This window comes from Ochotona curzoniae, unplaced genomic scaffold, assembly GCF_017591425.1.
Source record: "Ochotona curzoniae isolate NIBS_2020 unplaced genomic scaffold, NIBS_Ocur_1.0 scaffold_4683, whole genome shotgun sequence".
Classification (NCBI taxonomy): domain Eukaryota; kingdom Metazoa; phylum Chordata; class Mammalia; order Lagomorpha; family Ochotonidae; genus Ochotona; species Ochotona curzoniae.
The window spans coordinates 26,579,608-26,601,733 of record NW_024467121.1 but is presented as its reverse complement, the minus strand read 5'-3'; the positions used below and the strand labels follow the sequence as shown (position 1 = coordinate 26,601,733).

Below are 22,126 nucleotides of genomic sequence, written 5' to 3'. Positions count from 1 at the left end.
TAGGGACATACCAGGTTGGGCCAGTTCATAACACCCTCTGACAGATTGGAGAATCAGGATGGGGTACAGTCCAGGCCTGGTCAGCAGCAACACCAGTCAATTCACATTAGGGCTAGGACTGGTGGCTGGCTGGACCAGGCTAGCCTGCAGCATTCACTAGCAGGAGCTGAAATCAGACACAGACCAGGCCAAGCCATATTATAGCACCTGCAAGCAAATGCTCAGGTGAGACAGGCCATGTCAGACTGGGCCACAGCACCGACCAGTACACGTGAGACTCTCAGGGGAGGGAATTCAAGCCTAGTAGGAGGGCAGTGAGGGCTCCCCTGCTGGGCCATGACTCAGACTAATCATGAGAACTGAGATGGGGCAGACCAGGCTGCAAGCTACACTTGTTGACCTGCATGTGACCTGGCTTAAGAGAGAGCCAGGCTGGACTAACCAACTCTATCCACTGGTGCAAGCATGAGCCTGAGAAAGGATAGGCAGGTTTGGCTTTACTGCGGCATTGGCTGGCAAAGGCTGGGTCTGGGGGCAATTCCTGTCAAGTTAAACTGCAGTACCACTTGGAGAATACAAGGTCCAGGAATGGGAATGGGTCCAGTAGAGAAACTGGCCACCTCTCAAATAAGACTGCAACTTCCACAGGTGAGCATGAGAACCAGGGCTGGGGGAAGGTGTGGCTAGACAGGCAGTGGCACCTGCTAGCGTAAGTGCAGGCTGGATAGTAGGGTTGGTTGGATTTAACTAGGTGCTAACACCCATTGATGTGTACAAAAGCTGAATGGGATGTAGGGCAGACTGGACCAATCTGTTGCATGTATGGACAAGCACAGGAACCAAGGCTGGGGATGGGCCTGGTGGGGGATTATTAGGGACCAACTAGGCTATAGTTCTCACTGGAGTACCTGAGGGCTGAGTGTGTAGTGTACTGGGTTGGTTTGGGCACAGCACCCATTGATTTTATTAATAGATGGGGCTAGAAATAGAACTGACCCAATTGCAATTACCACTGTGTGTGTAGGTTAATGTGGGTGATAGACAGAACCAGACCCCATACTGGCAAGCATGCACAAGAGTCAGGTCTGGGATTATCTCAGACAATTTCTCTTTGTGGATTCCCCCAATCTGAACCACTAGACTCACAGCTCCAACCATGGGGAGAATTGCAAGATCAGCAGATCTTTGACCGTAGAGTGTATGTGTCAGAACTGGGCCTCCTCAGTGAAAAAGAGCAGTAGACAGTGTGTTTGGATGCACATGGAGGACATGGCAGTCCACTGCAGCCTGTACAGGATATCTGGTGCCATAGCAAAGGAAGAAGGGCAGAACAAATTGGAAAACTATCTCAGCCAAGCATTGACAGCAAATATCAGGATGAATGGAGACTCTAAGGTGGACTATGCCAGCCAATGGGAGAATTTCCTCATCATTGGAAGTGGGATTAACAGCATTTCAGAATTACCAAAACCACTTAAGCAGACTCTTGGGGCATGCTCCTCATCAGGGACACTTGGGTGACATTGGGTGACTGATCCACATCCCTGGGGTGCTGAAGTGTTTAGGAGACTAGGTGCAGTCTCCCCTTATCACCCCCTTCCTCCAGATACAGGAAGAAGAAAAAGAAAACTTGGAAAAAATGATCTCACCCTTTTCCTCTAACCCTCAATCTTTCCCACCCTGATCAAGTATGTAAACATCATTAAAAAAATAAATATATAAAAGAAGGAAGGAAGGAAGGGAAGACAGAGACAAAGAAAGAAAGAGAGAGAGAGAGAGAAAGAAAGAAAAAGAAAGAAAGAAAAAGAAAGAAAGAAAGAAAGAAAGAAAGAAAGAAAGAAAGAAAGAAAGGAAGAAAGAAAGGAAGAAAGAAAGAAAGAAAGGAAGAAAAAAGAGTGAACAATTAAGATGGAACCTTTAAGAAATGCTAAGGTCATTCATGGATTAAGTCCATTATCTAGAGGTGGGTTAATTACCATAGGTGTGCACACCTGATAAAAAGGATGACTGCAGGCTGGTTTTTCTTGCTGTCACATGTCCCTACTAGGTTTGCAAGACAGCAAAAAGGGACCTCCTAGACTCTGGCTCCAGGCTCTTGAACTTGTTGGTCTCTAGAACTGTCGAACTCCAGAGGCAAATCCCTGCTCTTTATAAATTACTCAGCCTAGGTATCCTGTTATAATAGCAGCAAGTGGATCAAGACAATACCTGTCATTGTTTCCCCCACACACATGCCTACAATGTGTTTGACTTTCTTTCCTGTTGTTAGTTTGCTCAGTGCCATTCAATCAATTGTTTCCTCTAGCCAAATTAACCTTGACTGCTAACGTTGATTTAGGATTTGCAGAGTTAAAACTGGCAAAAGTCTATCTTGAAATAATAAAAATTTCTGAAAATGTCTCTTTTGCTTCTCAGCCAACATAAAGATCTTATTTATTTCCTTAAATCTGTCTCTCTAAAGAAAACTCACTCTTTGAAAGTGCTGAAGAACTATACAAGTTGTCCTGGAATAACAAATTCTTCCCCCGTAACATCATGTTTTATAATAAGACCAACATTTCAGCAACAGAAATAAATCGGAAGATTTGATGGTGAAGATTGAAGATCCAAACCTCTGCAACATTAACCCTCAATTCTTTTCCCACAAAAGATCATTTATTTAATGCTGAGAGTAAAGAGCGTGAAGACGTAGTTCCAAATTGTCTCAAATGGTAGTGACCTGATAACTTGGTCACTGAAAGCCACAGGTCGAGGCTATTAACTATTAACTAAGGTAAGTTACAATGGTGACATGTGATAAGAACGACCTTGTTTAATAATACAGTTCACAGGTGAGCAGCAACGTTTAAGTAGCTCAAGCCTTAGAATATGTTAAAATAAGCCCTAACACATACATGTGCACACAAAACTTACAGTACTTACCAGCTTTGGTCTAATATTTGCAAGAAGCTTTGTTATTGTCTGACAGAATCAGTCATAAGGAAGTTTATTTTACATGCTTGGATTCCATAAAATAATACCATCCAACATGTTTCCTTATATGGACTAAAATAAGCCTTTGTGAAGTGGTCTCAGGAACACTGCCCTAGGAATTTCAAATTAAATCTGTAATATTTAGTAACTGAAAGGACATTATATTCCATCACAATTATTTTATGCATTCCAGAGCAGGTATTCAGTTAAACATCTCAAACCACTCTGCTTGTTTTTACTACCATTGAAGTATAACGAGAAAATCAAATATTGCTGCATACTGAACTGCCCATTCTGACACTTTCTTCTCTTATTGGTCTGACTTGAGCAATCATTCGGCTTAGTTTTTCACTACAGAAAACATAAATAGGGAACTGATGCAATGGTTAAATCCTCATCTTGCAAACACCAGGATAACATATGGTGTCAGTACTTGTCCTGGCTGCTCCAATCACCATCAAGTTCCCTGCTCATGGCTTGGGAAAACAGTAGAGGATGGCCCAAAGCCTTGGGCACCTGCACTTGCATGGGAAACCCAGAAGAGGCTCCTGGCTCCTGGCTTCAGATCAGCTCAGCCTTTGCAGACCCTTGGGGAGTGAGCCAACAGATGGAAGATCTGTCTGTCTTGCTCTCTATAAATCTGGTCTGCCTTTCCAATAAATATGAATGAATTAAAAAAAATGAGAAACATGTACTTGCATTTTGAGAAAACATAAGCATTCAATCTTCCACTAAGAACTTAGAAAATAGGTGAAGACTAACTCAATACGACTTATCGAACTGCCATGAATTCTACATATTTTGCTTATTAAGAATCTATGGGATTTGGGCCCAGTGTGGTGGCATAGTGGTTAAAGTCCTTGCCTTGCACGCGCCGGGATCCCATATGGGCGCCGGTTCTGGTCTTGGCAGCCCTGTTTCCCATCCAGCTCCCTGCCTGTGGCCTGGGAGAGCGGTCGAGGACGGCCCAAAGCCTTGGGACCCTGCACCCATGTGGGAGACCCAGAGGGGCTCTTGGCTCCTGGCTTCGGATAGGCTCAGCTCCAGCTATTGCGGTCACTTGGGGAGTGAAACATTGGATGAAGGATCTTCCTCTCTGTCTCTCCTTTTCTCTGTGTCCACCTTTCCAATAAAAAAAATAAATTAAAAAAAAAAGAATCTATGGGATTCAAGAGAAGTTACATAAACAAAGACTTAATGAATATAAAATAAGTTAGCTTAAACATATTTTTAAGTCTCAATGTTTTTTAAAGGTCTTAATATAGTTTGGGTGCTTTATTTATGGAGAATGATAAGCAATAGGTCAAAGTTTGAAAATAATCAAAATATATGTATATGGGAATTAATTCCTTGAGATTACAATAAATTACTCAGGGTCAGAAGACAGACACTTAAAAAAAAACTGGGAAAAAAACACCTCAAGTTAAGGATAAGCAGAACATTATAGAACTTTAGTCCTTTTAAAAATAGAGATCATATAGTTCAACTGTTTCACTTCCCAGCCAGGGCAATTAAGGACTGAGAAATTATATGACTTATTTAAAGTTACACAGCTTGTTTCCTGGTTGCTTGTCAAAATCAAGGGAGAAAATATATTAGTCTAAGGAAACTTGCCTGAAACAAGAGCAGCAATTTCTGGTCAGAAGACATTTAAGTATGTTAAAAATAACTTTTTAATACAGACGATGAAGAAATACACAAGGGCCCCTTCCTTCCTTTAAGCATTTTTTTTTTTTTTTTTGCAATGAGGATGGGATTAATTGAATTGACAAAGTATGCAAAGTCCTTGTTGGAGTCAAACCTGCAGGAGAGTATATTACCATGATAAGGAGAAAAAGAAAAAGGAAAAAAAAGCTCTGAGATTTGCAGTTTTATTTGCCCCTTTGTTGTTTTTGTCTTGGGAATGTTTTACACAGCCAGAAAAAAATACACTTATTTTTATTCATTCTGATTCCTTAAATAATCCTGGTCATTTTATAAAAGAAATCACAGCTATGTTTTCCTTTCTCTTACATTTTGACATAAAGCAATGTGAAATGACGTCATCTCACTGTAATTGTTTCAGTGATGAATATTAAGAACAACCAGAATACTTAAAAAATAGCAGGATAACAGTTCTTACCACAAAGTACTTTATTTATATTTTCCAAAATTTTAATTTTTATTATTATAAAGAATGCATGTTTTATGAATTTGAAATGTTCAGTTCGAAAAATAACAATCATTCTTCTTTTCTTCTGCTTTTTCCTCCCTCAAATTTCCTCCTTCCTTCTTTATTTTTTTCCCTTAATTTTTTTCAGATGTGATTTCAATTCACCTGACAATCACAGGCTTACTTAATCACTAGCCACAGTATTCAAAGGGTTAATGTAGAAAGACCATAGCTGCACATGATTATAAAGAAAGACTAAAACAACAATCATGTCATGAGATGTGTGCTTTATTTTTAAAAACCATTTATTGAATATTTGTTTAGTCACGTGTAAGCTCAGTATAACACAAATAAATGACAGTTGAATATGAGTAAAGGTGAAAAGACAGCTTAGACTTATGAAATGAATATCAGAAATGAGTATTGACAGAAGTCTTAAAAAGCAAAAGACACAGAATTATAATTTGATGGAGAATATAACAGAAGTTATCAGAAATCAAGGTAGAATCTTTTCTGGATGCCAGTGAAAAGATGTAAGGCATTTCAGAGGTGAGGACAGTCCCAAGGGCAGAGGCGGCCCTCCCCTCCTTCTCCATGAGCCGGTTTCTGCTTTCCTCTTTGGAAGCCTTCACATTTGTTGCACTGTCTAATCTTCTCTGACAACTATAGAATTAGACTTCAAACGCTCAACTCAGCTTGCATACTTGGATGACTGCTACAAATCTCAAGGTTAACATGTCTAGGAACATGCCATTCCCTTCATCCAGTTTCTGACTCTCCTCCATCTCAGTAAACAGTGCTACCATTCACCCACTGATTTAGGCAAACACACTCGGGATAATTTTCACCCACTTATTTTTGTTCTGTTGTTAAACCCAAATCCTTACATATCCCATCTGCCTTATCATCAAAATCAATTCTTACTCCAACGATCTATCATTTTCTACCACTCTTATTAAAACTACACAAAGCACAAAAGCTAAAATAGTATCCTAAATGACTTGTATGCCTTCTCTATTTCTCCACTACTGCCCATAATCCAAAGAAGAATGCCAGTCATTCTCTTAAATCATAAATGATGCACTGTCGTTGTCCACTCAAATTCCTATAGCTACTTATGGAATGAAGTCCAAACATTTTATCATATTCTAAGAAAACATATAAACCTGAATGTTGCCTAACTCTCTCTCTTTCTCTCTTTCCTTGAAGCAGCCAACACAGGAGCTGGCACCTGTATGGCATCCTGGAGCATGCAAGCTGAGGACTTCAGCCACTAGGCTACTATGTTGCTGCTCCCCTTCATCCCCACTTTTTAAAAGTACACATTCCCACCTCATAGCCTAGGTACTTGCTTATCCTGCTATCTAGCACACATTTCCCTTAGACAATCACAGTAGTGCTCCAAGTCTCTGCTCAGATTACATCCTTTAGAAATGAGCTCCTTTGAATGTCCCTTAGGTATTCTCTGTCTTTTACCAATCTTATTTTCCTTCAGTGCCCTTAGCAGTTCATGTCTTCCCCACAATCAATGAACTCCATGCTGAATTTCATGTATCTTATTCAATGCTATGTTTCAAGAAATAGTGACCTGTGACATAACAGGAATTGCAACAAACATTTGTTTATTGAACTTATTCATTCTTATAATTCTTTATTCAAGAAAATATTAGGTACTAGTGATTTTTATTATTTAATGAAGAACCTGTAATGTTTCAACAATAAGCCATCCACTTAGCTTCCTTCCTAGGATTCTGTATTATAGAAATGTCATTACCTGTCCCCACAGCACTCTTTTCTAAGAAAATCCAATTTCTATACCATCGCCGGCAAGCAAGCAGGTTTGCCCCAGTCTTAGCAGAGTTCACCAGAAGCACATTCAGCCCCTACAAACAGGAAATGCTTTCCACCAAAATAGATACAACTGAAGAGCATCATGCTTGGTGAAATAAACCAGTCCTCAAAAGACAAATATCATTTGCCTCTTGAATATCTGGTAGTTAATAGAGAATAATAATAATAAAAAAATAAGCCTAAGGTGGAAACTGACTTCTTTTATGTGATTACTGCTTATGGTCCTTGTCTATATTTTTGTGGGACACTGCTCTTTCTGCTTTTTCCTCGCTGAACATGATGGCTAGTGATGCATTAAGCCCACGATTATAAAATAAATTGAAAGTATCTTACTGTAAATAGTAAGGATAAAAAAATGGAAGAAAGAAGGGAGTTGAAAGAGGGAAATGTGATTACATTCTTAGAACTGTGTCTATGAAATATATTCAACCTGCTTTTTAATTTTTATTTTAAAATTTATTTATTTGACCTGAAAGATGGAATTAGAAAGAGAGAAATACAAAGAAATCTTTTATCTGCTGGTTTACTCTCCAAATGGTTGCATTCCCTGTGGTAGGCTGGTCTGAAGCCAGGAGCCAGGAGTTTCCTCCAGGTCGCCCATGTGGAGTCAGGGCCCAAGCACTAGGGACGTCCTCCACTGTTTTCTAGGTCATAATAGGGCGCTGCATCAGAAATGAGACAACCAGGACACAAACTGTTGCCTCACATGTGATGCAGGTGCCATAGTGGAGGATTAGCTTGTTATAGCACCACACCAGTCTGAAACCTGTTCTCTTAAAGAAACGAAAATAAAAGCATGTTGTTAATAATAAAAAAAAAAAATCAGCAAAACCATCCTTGTAATCTCTTCAGAGTTTAAACATAAGAAACTTTGAGACTAACATTATTTGCTGAATGGATGATTTTAAAATAGCTTGAGAGCAAGGTCAACCATTCTAAAGCATCTGCACCCTGTTGACTAAGGCTGGCGTAATAAGCAAGACTTTGACAGACACCAAGAGATGCTAGATTTCTCTTGGGTTTCCAGGAGAGTTTAAAGAAGTAGGAAGACAAGGGGATAGCTCCAACTTCTCAAATAAATTCTTTCCCATGTAAATTTTTTAAATGTCCCTCTTTCTTTAGGAAATCTGCCTGATAAAACTTTTTTGAGTTAAGGAGAATCATAAAATCATTACCCTACACATGAATAAAATTTACGGAAGATGCAATTTTACCTGCCATCTGCCCTTGCCCTCAATGAATAGCAGCAGCAGAAGTTAAGTGGCTCCTAAGACATATGCAATTTCACATTGATCAAAGTTACATGGGGATGCTATTTGCTTGTTCCCCAGGTGTGTAGTTAGATATTATCTTCACCTTTTAAAGGTATAATAAAATATGATGCTAATACAATTTCAAGGGATCATTGTTAGAACAGTATTCCCTTGGGCTACTTGACCCTAAAATAGGCTTTTCTAGCTTAGTTTTTAATTAGCAAAGTAAAATACACACTGGAAGTAACAAATTATAATCTCCGCTGACTTCTTAGCAAGTCAATTATCCGGTTTCTAGAAATAAAACATAATGGTGATTTGCATAAATTTCAGGTGGATGCTCTCCACCATCTTACCAATAAGACCTGACTGATACAAAGAAGTGCTGTGGAGAAAGGAGGTGAATTGATAACTAAGGAACTATCTACCAGTGGGAGGTGAAACAAGCACAGGTGAAAATCAAGAAGTCTTGTTAGAAGTCAGAACTTGTGTGGTACAGCAAGCATGGCCCACGTGAGCAGGCCTACCTTACCGCACCGTTTCTGGTAGACAGGTGGATAAGGTGGCAGAGATGAAGGACTCTTCAGATGGGAAATCCTCCTAAATAGGAGACACTAGGAGAATCAAATGGCCTTTTCATACTCATAAACATAGCTATACAGTAAGATTATTAGTAGATTAAAGGGCTCAATGTGGTAGCCTGGTGGCTAAAGCCCTCACCTTGCATGCAACAGGATCCCATATGGGCACAAGTTTGTATCACAGCCACCCCACTTCTCCTCCAGCTCCCTGCTTGTGGCCTGGGGAAACGTCAGAGATATCCCGAAGGCTTGGGACCTTGCACCTGCGTGGGAGACCTGGAAGAGGCTCCTGGCTTCAGATTGGCTCAACTCTGGTCATTGCAGCTGCCTAAAGAGTGAATCTTCATCTATCTCTCCTCCTCTCTGTATATCTGCCTTTCCAATAAAAATAAATAAACCTTTAAAAAGTGATCTATTTTAAAAAAGATTATCTGTTGATTAAATAACGGAGCTGTTGTGGTGGCACATTAATCCTCAACCTGTCACGCCAGCATCCCAGTTGGGCACCATCCCAGCTGCTCAACTTCCAATCCAACTCTCTGCTCATAAGCTGGGAAAGCAGCAGAAGACAGTCCAAGCATTGGGTCCCTACATCCATGCCCAAGCTCCGGGCTCCTGGCTTTGGGTTGGCTCAGTTCTGGTAGTTGTGACCATTTGGTAAGTAAACCAGTGAATAGATCTGTCTATCTCCCCACCCTCTCCCACCTCTACGGCTCTCCTTCTCTCTCTCTGATTCTTTCCTGCCTTTCTTTTTTTTTTTTTTTTTTAAGATTTGTTTTTATTGGAAAGTTAGATTTACAGGGAGAGTGAAAGACAGAAAGATCTTATGTACACTGGTTCATTCCCCAAGTGGCCGTAAATACTGGAGCTGAGCCTATCAGAAGCCAGGAGGCAGGAGCTTCTGCACTCACACGGGTGCAGGGTCCCTAGGCTTTTGGCCAGCCTTGACTGCTTTCCCAGGCCACAGACAGGGAACTGGAAGGAAAGTGGAGAGGTCATGATAAGAACCTGTGTCCCTATGAGATCTTGATGCATACAAGGTGAGCATTTTAGGCACTAGGCTACCATGCTGGGCCCCTCTCTGTGATTCTTAAGAAATCTTAAAGAAAAAAATATATAAAAAAATAAAACTAAAAAGAACTTAGGAAATTTAAGTTCAAAATAATATTATGCTAATTCTTATGCATTTAATATTTTAAACCATGCTACTAGTAAAATTATATCCAATAAACTAAAAGCACTCAAATGATTTTGATTAATATTTTATTTTTATATAATTATGTTTTAAAACATGATTTCCTCAACCTTTTTCTACTGTTAGCTATAGGGAGGGGAAAAAGAGGTGACCTTTCAAATATAAATAGCTGGTGCTGTGCTAAATAAACAATGATTGTGTTTCCAGAACGGAGGGCATTCATGAAATACTAACTCCATGTCTATATTACTTTCATTAAGCTGTCAGCAGAAAAATGTCTAACAAAAGGCTGTGTTCTGTGAGATTTTAGACATGTATACTAGAAAACTTAATTTCAAATTATAGCTTAAGATTGATTCATTTATCATTCTCAATCATCAAAATTTCATTGCACATTTAGAATGTGAGAGGCAATGTACTTTCTTTTTTTTAATATTTATTTTATTTTTTATTAGGAAGTGAGATATAAAGAGAGGAGGAGAGACAGAGAGGAAGATCTTTCATCCACTGTATCATTCCCCAAGCTGCCTCAACAGCCGGAACTGCTCCTGTCCAAAGCCAGGAGCCAGGAGCCTCTTCCAGGTCTCCCATGCTGGTGCAGGGTCCCAAGGTTTTGGGCTGTTCTCGACTGCTTTTCCAGGCCACAGGCAGGGAGCTGGATGGGAAGTGGGGTTGACAGGATTAGAACTGGTGCCCATATAGGACTCTGGTGATTTCAGGGCAAGAACTTTAGCCACTGGGTTACCATGCCAGGCTCGGAATGTACTTTCATATGGACCATCATATGCATTTATGTGTACCATGCAACAAATTGTATGTCATCATAGCAACCCCTTAAGGAGTCCTTACTGTCTGTTCCCAAAGCTATACCTTCTACATTAAAATGAAACAGAAATATAAAGTAGGATGCTGGTATAAAGAGATCTAGAATGAGGCTATTAGTCCAGGCTCTTTCCAATATGAGCTTTCTATATAATCAGGATATTGATACATAAAGTTAGCTTTTTTTTTTACTATGAAAATTCCTGTCTCTTTATTATTACTAAATCAATACTTCACATTGTATTCTCTCAGTACTGGTGATTATTTTATATAAGCTTGCCAAAGTCTTTTTCCTAGTATTTTTTAGCATTGGCAAGAAATTTGTTTTTTGCTTAATTACATAGTGCAGAAAGTGGTTCGACATTCTCTGTTTTTATCCATAAGAATAATTTGTGCTTCTAAGTTTTTGATATGTGTTATACATAAATATATGCAAATCACTGGTATTTCCATATAATGTATACCCATAGTTCCTTGGTTGTCATTTTAAAATACACATAGTTGTATTTGAAGGCTTGGATTTCTAATTTGATGTTCCCACTTAATGTGTGCTATGTCAGTTATTGATGCTATATGAACAAATTACAAAAGGTCATGAAAATGGCTGGGTAACTCAGGCAGTGAAACCTTATCAGAGCAAATCAGCAAGCCACGGCCGAGCTTCGAGTTTACGTAAGGAGGCAGAAGGGTACAAATAATTGATATGCCAAATCAGGTAAGGGATCAGTTCTAGAAGCCACTCGGCTCTATATAAACAGTCAATGTTTATTCAGATGTCTTGCTTTCCTCCTTTTGAGTTCAAGGGATACAAACCCTTCGGGCTGATTGATCCCAGGAAAGAAGTCAAGCTGATTGTATGAACAAGATTGTGGCTCAGTTACCAATACCACAAGAGCAATTATTGCCCATTATATGCCATTGAACTGTAGTTTTTATTGGCTCTCTTAAAAACCCTGTCTCTCTTCTCTAGTTTCTTACATAGCCGTGCTCTGTCTTTGGCACCTGCAGTGGCTCCTAGCAGTTTTGGTACACTGAAGGATGTGTGAACATTTTATTGTGACACCATTCCAATGTGTTTATTAGGAAGGCATTCCCATTTGCATGTGGTTCAATTTGGCCTCAGCCAAGATACACATTTGTCCTCAGATTAAAAACAAAGCAAAACAAAAACTTCCATGCATATTGAAGAGGAAGTTGGATGACATTTTATTTATTTTAAGTTGTCTTTTTGTTTTACCAAGAGTGACAAAAGGAAGGATATTCTGGAAAATATTTTTTTTTAAAAGATACTGATTTCAATAAGCAAATGCTGCAATGATTCACTTTGCAAAATAGATAACTTGAAATTCAACTTCTGTTCGTGTTTACTGACCACTTAGTCTGTTTGGCATATTTTTTGCTGTTGTTTTACTTTAATGTCTAATTCTAGTTTTCAATGTTTTCATCTACAGATAGTTACTGGATACATGTTGCATACAAGATGCTGAATCTGGGACTCTGACGTACACGAACAGCATACATATAGCTTAAAACCTTATTGAACTATAGTTTACAAAAAGAAGTCATATACTTAAACACAATGCTTCTAGACCTTCCCATGCAAAATAATGTGCAAGCTTAGGCACAGAGAAGAAAGTCATACAAAATGGGTGTTAGTTCAAATAGAGGATGGGTAAGACTTCATGTGTAATATTAGGATGGGGAATCCCAGGCAAACAATTTGAGCCACGTGAGTAAAACACCTGACATAATGTATTCCTAAAATCCACTTACTTTGATGAAACTTCAGGAAAATTACATTACTGAAGGCTTGAAGCCTAACCAGGAGTTAATTATAGAAGGTTTTTACTTTTGAGTTGAAGAGTCTATTTGCTACTCAGTTGATAGACTTTTTCTCTAACTTTTTAGGAAATTGTAGCTGGGCTACAATTATAATAATTATAAAAACAACACTGAGCATAATGGTTGGGGGAAATCTGTCGGGGGGGTGGGAATTTGGGGGTGGGGTGGGGAAATCCCAGACCTTATGGAATTGTGCTATAAAATTCAAAATTAAAAAAACTGTAAATATAAAACACACAAAACCCCACTGTGCTTGGGGGGAAAAAGTGTTTATTTGAAACAAAATAAATCAAAGTATAAAAATAATGTTGTCAATGACATATAACTTTTATTGTTACCATTACGGAAGAATGCTATTGTACTTTCTCCCTTTGCCCTTACTGCAGAAGGAGAGAGCCCTCTTTTTTTTCAACTCCTTGAGAGATCAGAACATAGCCAGCCAGCTGGTCACCCATCCCAGTCATAAAAGAGATTCTATTTTGCTTAGAACACTGGCTAGACCCTGGTTACTGTACTCTTTAGCCCTTTGAGATCGCCAGAATTTTTTTGATGATCTCTTAGGTGGTTACTTTCCAACACAGTTTTGGTCAGGTGACCTATAGGACTGTGGCATTGATAGCCAAGGACATATCTGTTATATATTTCAAGTGAATGTGTATGTCTTTCCAAGTTTCTTTCTCTCTACACACTACTCTATACAGGTTGTCTAGAAAAACGAATCCTAATAATTTCCATATCCCACGCCACTTGGACCACTTGGACATATCTGATCAACTGTTTTGTTGAAGCAGTAATGTACAAAGGTATTCACTGCAGGATCTGCAGTGGCTTTAAGGGCTGGAGCAAAATTCAAAAGAGGGTGGGGCTACAAGTAATCAAAAGGAAAATTTATAGAGGAAGGATGGATGTCATTTGACACCTTCACCATTACAGGGACTTTATCTGCCTGAATCACAAAGGTGTTAGCTACAGCATTTCTGAATATAAGTCAGATGCAGTCTCATACTGTAGAAATCCAAGATTTTAATTTTTGTGATTTTATGTTTATGAAGTAAAAAGACAAGTTTCTAAATGCACCCTTATTTAGAAAAGGTCAAACACAGAATTTGATATTCATGAGGCTCTATGTACAACTAACCTTTTTTTCCCCCAACACTATTTAAGTACGGATGATGATTTGTTTCATAGTAGAAAAAGTACTGGAACAGGTTAGACTTCCTTGCGATAGCAAGTTCAAATTGTGTCAGGTGATAGTCTGCTACAGAGTGCTGCTTGTAATATTTACAATTAAGTCTTGAAAGCATTTCAGGGTGCTTTAGGCAGAGAAGCAGCATGGTCTACAGCCGCACTCAGATTTTAATGATCATGAAACAGTCTGGGAATGTGATTGAACAACTATGTTCCTAAGTCTCATTCCTATATGTTTTGATCCAGGAAATCAAGTGTGGAGTCAGCGATCTATATATTTTTAAAAAATATTTATTTTTATTATTATTTCTTAATTGGAAAGGCAGATATACAGAGAGGAGAGACAGAGAGGAAGATCTTCCGTCCGATGATTCACTCCCCAAGTGAGCGCAACGGCCGATGCTATGCCGATCCAAAGCCAGGATCCAGGAACTTCTTCCAGGTTTCCCACACAGGTGCAGGGTCCCAAAGCTTTGGGCCGTTCTTGACTGCTTTCCCAGGCCACAGGCAGGGAGCTGGAAGGGAAGTGGAGCTGCTGGGATAGAACTGGAGCCCATATGGGATCCCAGGCGTGCAAGGCGAGGACCTTAACCACTTGCACCACCGCACTGGGCCAAGAGCTATATATTTTTAAATGTTACTTCTTTGGGAGTCAGAGATAAGAGTTTCCATCTATTGCCACATACTTTAACTACTTGCAGTGGCCAGGGCTGAGAAAAGGGCCAAAGCCAGGAAGTGGGAACCAATCCAGGGACCTCAATCACTTGAGCCATCACTGCAGACCGGCAGAGTCTGCATTAATAAGAAGCTGGATTCAGAACCTGGAGCTGGGAATTGAACCCATGTATGCCTTTTGGTGCAGGCATCTTAACCAACACCTCAGCAGTTGGGCAAATGCACACCCCACTCCAATCTACATTTGCGACAAATATTTCAAATGATTCCAAAGCAGTTCTTGAACTAAGCATTCAGAATTGTGATAGATGAGTAATTATCTTTAATAAGCAACACATAGAAGCACAATATGCATTGTCCTCTGTGTCAGAAGTCACAACATTGCCAACACTTCTTATTCATATTGAGATAAAGTGATGCCATTCTTTCCTATCTCAGTAACTATCCATGTAAAACAATATAATGAACTATGATTATAATATTCAGAGATAACTATGCCTTAAAGTAACTCAAATGAAAGTTCGATGATCCCGCTGTAAAGTGCTCTGAATAACAATGCAACTTAACGGCAATTGCTACCAGGTTGAAATTAAACACTAAAATCATGTTTGCAGGAAGAAAAAAAATTTCTGTTTTCATATGAACTTGTTTCCTTTCTCATGCCCCTATTCCTTCTCAGTGGCTAAGGGTTAACAAAATCATGATATTTCCAGGTATTCTTCTTACTTTTATTGCAAACGTAGCTTCCTTTGGGTAAATATTCAGCCAAATTGAAGTATTATTCTTTCCGTCATTATTCACAGGACCTTACTTCCTCCCTGTGTTAAGGTCTTCACCTACTTATTCTCCCTTAACAGGCACCCTGCGTCTTTTTACACTGTTACAGTAGGTGGAAAGGGGGTTGTGAGCCTATGTAAATGTCTTCCCTTGAAATGAAATGTCATATATCTAAGATGGTGTTTATTTCTTTTGCTATTACTGTTTTTGATCATTTCTGGGGGCAGGCAGGGTACAAGAGGTTCTGCAGCTGGACACTATCCAAGTCTGGCCTCAGGCTATGGAACAGGCTATTTATCTGCAGTTTCTGTTGTACCTACTGCAGGAAAGCCATGTTACAAAGCCCACACACAAGTTCTGTTCTGTATGTCCAATGACAGAGCTTCCTTACTTCAATAGGCAGCCCCATAGGTTAGCTGGATGGATGGCTCACTTTTCTTTCACAGGATACCTGAGGCTCACTGGAAATCTAGGACACTCCACCAGGAAAAACTCAACTCCAGGAGAACTCGAGGGTTTTCCTTGTCTCTCTCAACAGGTGAATGGCCCTCTTCAAACACTTTGCTATTTATAATCCCGGTTGCTAGGCTTATCTGTAGTTTGGGTTTTGCTACCAAGCAGAAATCACTAAATTGTCACCCTCTAGATCCATCCTCTCATATTCAGACAATGCCCTCAATGACCTCATTTATAAGAAGCAATATTTAAATGCATCGTGGACCATGGCAGTTTTACAAATTCCATCCTTCAACTCTCTTCCCAACCTCTTCTCACTAGATTACTTTTTTTTTTTTTAAAGATTTATTTTTATTATTTTCTCATTGGAAAGGCAGATATACAGAGAGGAGAGACAGAGAGGAAGATCTTCCGTCCGATGGTTCACTCCCCAAGTGAGCGCAACGGGCCGATACTATGCCGATCCGAAGCCAGGAGCCTCCTCCGGGTCTCCCGCGTGGGTGCAGGGTCCCAAAGCTTTGGGCCATCCTCTGCTGCTTTCCTGGGCCACAGGCAGGGAGCTGGAAGGGAAGCGGGGCTACCGGGATTAGAACCGGCGCCCATATGGGATCCCGGGCGTGCTAGGCGAGGACCTTTAACCACTTGCGCCACCGCGCTGGGCCCTAGATTACTTTTTTTAACAAGCAAAAAGTTGCTGCAATGAAATAGAAACAGATCATTTGCCTCATTTTGCTCTTTGCTTCAGTCATAGGTTTCTATCGCTATCATAGGAGCATCTATTTACGGAGTCCTAGGGAACCCCATGTGTCACTCTTCTAGCTCCTGTAAGTTCATACATTTTTAGTTTGGTAAGCAGGTAGGATAAGGGCATGCTTGTTTAGTTAACAACAAAGACTGCCCCTTGGAGCCTGCTTCTTGTCCTTTCATTTGCTCCAACACTTCTTTTCCATTCCACACACTCACAATCACAGGTGTTTTTCTGCCTGTTGTAAATACAAAGAGTAAAAAAGTTGAAAGATGGGTAATAGAGAAACACACACCTGGTCGAGGAAGATAGTGAGAAAACGTATGAGAAAGTGTTCAACATCATACTTCTTTAGTCAATGGGAAAGTTAAAACAGGTTTCCATGTATGCCTTTTAAAATGGTTACAATCCAAAGCATTGACAATACCAAATGCAGTTGAAGATGTACAACTATTAAAAAAATCCATCCAATGCAATTGGGAATGCAAGTGGTAAAGGCATTTGGAATACTTTGGCAGTCTTTGATTAAACTAAACACATACCTACCATAGCATACAGCAATGCACTACTTTTTATTTACCCAAACAAACTGAGACTTATGTCTATATAAAACCTGCTCCAGGATGTTTATTCCAGCTTTGTGGCCAAAGTTTGGATTCAACCAAGATATTCTCCAGTAAGTATACAATTTCATAATTAAATTGTGGTACATGCAGACCATATTTAGTACTAAAATAAATGAGCCATCAAATCGTGAAAGTAACATGCAGAACCTTAAACACATATTACTAAGTGAACGAAACCAGCCTGAATGGCTGTATAATGCTATACAACTACAGCTATATAACATTCTTAAAAATGCAAAACAATGAAGACAGTAAAAAGATTAGTGGTTGCTTGGAACTGGGGAGAATAAGAGATGAGTAGACACAATAGAAAGGATCTTAAGTGCAGTGAAAGTATTCATCATGATACTACAATCATAGGTAAATTTCATTGTACATTGATCCAAACACATAGAAAGTACCACAGTCAGAGTGAACATTAGGGTCAACTATGGATGTTTAATCCTATTGATGTGTTAATGTATTGTTCATTGTCTCAAAAGTACTGTGGTGTGAGTACTAGGAGGGGAATTTGGATGAGTGAGAACAAGGATAGAGTGGTGAAAGTCAATACTTTGTCTTAAATGCAGCACAACACTAGCAGAAATTGATTAGTATTGGGTGTGTTTCTTGATTATTATGTTCTGACTCTCTTAAAATTATACAGTTTTAATTACTAAAAATGCAAATAGAGTAACAAGCAATTAAAGATCCTTTTAGTGAATATACTTAAGAATCCTATACTTACCTTCAAATAATGTCAACATAGTCTGTTCCAAGCCTGACATAACTGCGTAAGTTTAATTGTTTAATAATAGATGCCCTCTAGGCTTGCATTCCTGCAGCTGTGTGCCCCACCTGTCAATGTTCTAGAACTGAGGACTTCAACCCAGGACTTTACCATTTTTGCACTTCTCAAAAGCTTATTTTAAGGATCATCCGCCCCTCCCCTTGGTGTAGATAATATTCCCTGTGGGGAGCTGTAGGGAGCCTGCATCCTACACCCTACACGGACAGCGGATGGCGCCAGACTGCCGCTTCCTCCTGTGCTAGAAAAAACAAACTACAGGAAGTCTGCTGTGATTGGCCCAGGGGTGCGTGGATGGCGCGTGGACAGCGCGTGATCTGTGTGATGATTGGCCTGCCCACTGCGTGCACAGGTGACCTTTACTTCGATTGGCCGGGTTACCCAGCATATAAGGGAGCCAGAGAACTGGGGCGGGGGGGGGGGGGGGGGGGAGAGAGCGCGCCTAGGAGAGAGCGCACCTCGGAGGGAGAGAGCGCACCCCGCGGACTGACGGAGAGAGCGCACCGCGCCGAGAGAGAGCGCACCCCGCCGAGAGAGCGCGCACCTCAGGGAGAGAGAGCGCGCACCTCGCGATGGTGTGGCTGCTGCGCGGCTGCACGGCGGCTGCCGCACGCCCACCGCGCGCCGGTTTTGCTGTGTCTTCTCGTCGTCTCCACAATAAAGGCTCCGCAAAGACAACAAGTGTCCAGGTTTGACTTGCTGGCCAAGGGACCCTGACATCTGGTGCCGTGACTCAGATTGGAACTACAGGTAAGCCGTAGCTGGGGATAAGAGCCCAGGGGGACGCAGAAGCGGAGAACGCGAAAGGGAGCTGAGCAGGGACTCAGGGAGCTGCGGAAGCAGGGAACGCGAAACGGAGCTGAGCAGGGACTCAGGGAGCTGCGGAAGCAGGGAGCGCGAAACGGAGCTGAGCAGGGACTCAGGGAGCTGCGGAAGCGGGGAATTTGAAAAGGAGCTGAGCAGAGACTCAGGGAGCTGCCTTGAGCGGGAAGCATATGCTAGGTTCGCAGGATAGCGACAAGAGTAAGCTCACCAGAAGTGGTAACAATATGGGAAATTCAAATTCTTCAGTACACATGCAGTGTTTACTGCAGAAGCTACTGAAGAGGAATGGAACGCCGGTAAAGGCACAGACAGTACTTTCGTTTTTGCAGATAGCACAGCGGCATGCTCCGTGGTTTCTAGAGGAGGGACTCCTAACGCTGCCGCAGTGGGAGCGTTTGGGTCAAGACTTAGCCCGAGCAGCTCAGCATAAGCCCCTACCACCGGGGACCGTAGGGTTCTGGATGTTTGTTAGATCTTGCCTAGCTGATAATTCAGGAAAGTACAGAGAGATAATACAGGAGGGAGAGGAGGTTCTCCGAAACATGCAGGAAGAAGCCTCTACTTGGGGAAGGAGTGAACAGGGGAGTTCAGAATCTGAAAGTGACAGCGAATCTGATGAAAAGTCAGGCGAGGAGCTAGACCAGCTCGCCAACAAGATGAACAGGGCCTCATTGGACTCCCGCATGGGCTCCCGCAAGCCGCCTCGGCAGCCTCCCTCGGGTGACCCACTGGTGAACCCTAGCGCCCCTCCTTGGCCTGCGTGGCCAGAGAGGGGTGCGGGATTTGGCTGGCGGGACCTTGTGGAGCCCGGCCAGGTGTTCCCTGTTCATGAGGATAGGAACGCTGGGGGGGGGCCCCATGGCCGCGGTTTTACCTCCCCCTTGATTTCAAAGTGATTAAGGATTTGAAAACAGCCGTCGATTCTTATGGTGTGCATGCCCCCTTTACAATCACGCTGCTAGAACAGATTAGTTTTAATGCCCTAACCCCAGATGATTGGAAACAGCTGGCCAGAGCCACTCTCTCCCCTGGCCAATATCTGGTCTGGCGGGCCGCATACCGTGAACTGGCCATGGACCAGGCACAGCGTAACGCACAAGGTGGAAACAGGGAATGGAATGCCGATATGCTGCTGGGAGAGGGAGCTCGGGCAGGAAACAATAATCAACATGAGTATCCTGAACCAGTTTATGGCCAGATTCAACAAATAGGCCGTACTGCGTGGCGAGCTCTACAGAGTAAAGGGGACCTCCGTTTTTCCATCTCTAAAGTGACTCAGGGGTCTAACGAGCCCTACGCTGATTTTGTGAGTCGCCTCATGGAGGTAGCAGGAAAGCTTTTCCCCAATGTAGAGCAGGCTATGCCTCTGGTTAAGCAGCTGGCTTACGAGAATGCTAACAAATGGTGCTGTGACGCCATCCGTCCCTGGAAACATAAAGATCTAGATACATGGATAAAGATTTGCAGGGATGTTCATGATCAAGTTACTGCAGGGGTGGTACAAGCCAGAGAGCAAGCAAAAGTGTTGGGGGCGATGATTAAAGGCAAAGAATCGGGAGGTAGGACGTGCTTCCGGTGCGGCAAGCCTGGCCACTTCAAAAGGGAGTGTAGACAGGGCCGAGATGCACGATCAACACCTAAACCAGGTCTCTGCCCTAAGTGCGGCAAAGGGAATCATTGGGCGAATGAATGTAGGTCCAGACAGGATATTACAGGACAGCCTTTGGATTATGGTGCTCGGCCAAAAAACGGGCCAAAGGGCCCAGCACCTCGGGGCCCCAGCAGAGTGTACGGGGTGCAATCCAACAGCCCAACATCCTTCGGGCTACCCCAGGAAGCGCAGGATTGGACCTCTGTGCCGCCTCCCACCTGGTATTAACTCCGAAAATGGGACCAGACTTTGCATCCTATTGGCGAACCAGACCATTGGACAATTTCAGAGGAACAGCTCAGGAAGATGGGCACATCTCCTGACGGGTCAGGTACCCCGCTTTTTTGCCAGCGCTCACAATGAGGGAACCATTTTGTGACTGGGAGTTTGTCAGCTCCTCCCTCGTTGTATGGACCAATGGTCATGGCCGCCAGACTGGACTGACTGCCAGAGCACTGTCACCCTTGTAGGGTGGCTCCTGGCCTGAACTTGTCCAATCTGTTTCTGACTTATACTAATGACTGCGGAACCATGGACTAATTGATTGTTAAAGTGTTCATCCTTTGCTAAGCAGTGGGCTGGAATGATTGGTGTATGCATGCTTGTGATGATTGAGAGCCTGGGCCATTCGCACTCTATGCAGACACATTTCAGCAACAGCAGCAGCAACAGGTGCTATTACTGCAGGTTGTCATGGCCTTCACTAGACAAGAATCCCCTGAGGTATGGCTTAACATGATGGACTGGTAGTCAAAGACGGGTAAGTATCCGGTAAGGCTCTACCAACCTAAGCCAGGCGCCACGAGCCAGGTGGTTAGCTGATGACGGGTAAGGAGAGCCTACTCCGGAACACCTAGGACAGGCACAGTCCCGTGATTAATAAAACAAAAAGGGGGAGCTGTGGGGAGCTGTAGGGAGCCTGCATCCTACACCCTACACGGACAGCGGACGGCACCAGACTGCCGCTTCCTCCTGTGCTAGAAAAAACAAGCTACAGGAAGTCTGCTGTGATTGGCCCAGGGGTGCGTGGATGGCGCGTGGACAGCGCGTGATCTGTGTGATGATTGGCCTGCCCACTGCGTGCACAGGTGACCTTTACTTCGATTGGCCGGGTTACCCAGCATATAAGGGAGCCAGAGAGCACCTCAGGGAGAGAGAGCGCGCACCTCGCGATGGTGTGGCTGCTGCGTGGCTGCACGGCGGCTGCCGCACGCCCACCGCGCGCCGGTTTTGCTGTGTCTTCTCCACAATAAAGGCTCCGCAAAGACAACAAGTGTCCAGGTTTGACTTGCTGGCCAAGGGACCCTGACAATTCCCACATAGCCTTTTATATCAGGTCATCTAACAAGTCACTGTAGATCTTCTAACCAAAATGTTTGTATTATATTTTATGCTAAACACATTTATTTGAAAGTAATGTATTCACTATAGCTCCGAATATATATTATATTGAATACATATTTCTTTATTTTTCATTTCGTTTATACTCTAGTCTAGTAAAATAATGACCACTGCAATGCATAACCTAGATCCAATATTGTAGAAATATCAGACAAACATAAATTGAAAGTCATTACATAATACCTCTACTCATCAAGAATTTCAAGGTTTTAAAAGGCAAAATGAGTCTGCAGAATCATACTAATTAAACGATCTCAAAGAGACCTGAAGAGTACATGCAATATTTGACTTTTGATTGGATTGCGAACAACAATGAAGAGATTCTA

General features: G+C 41.9%; 1 non-coding gene across 1 annotated transcript; it reads right to left on the bottom strand.

Moving 5' to 3' along the window:
- Positions 1-13,823: 13,823 nt before the first annotated feature.
- Positions 13,824-13,943, bottom strand: LOC121148236. Its single transcript, XR_005882523.1, has one exon. It is a non-coding gene; the product is annotated as a small nucleolar RNA SNORA28 (small nucleolar RNA).
- Between the last annotated feature and the right edge of the window lie 8,183 nt (positions 13,944-22,126).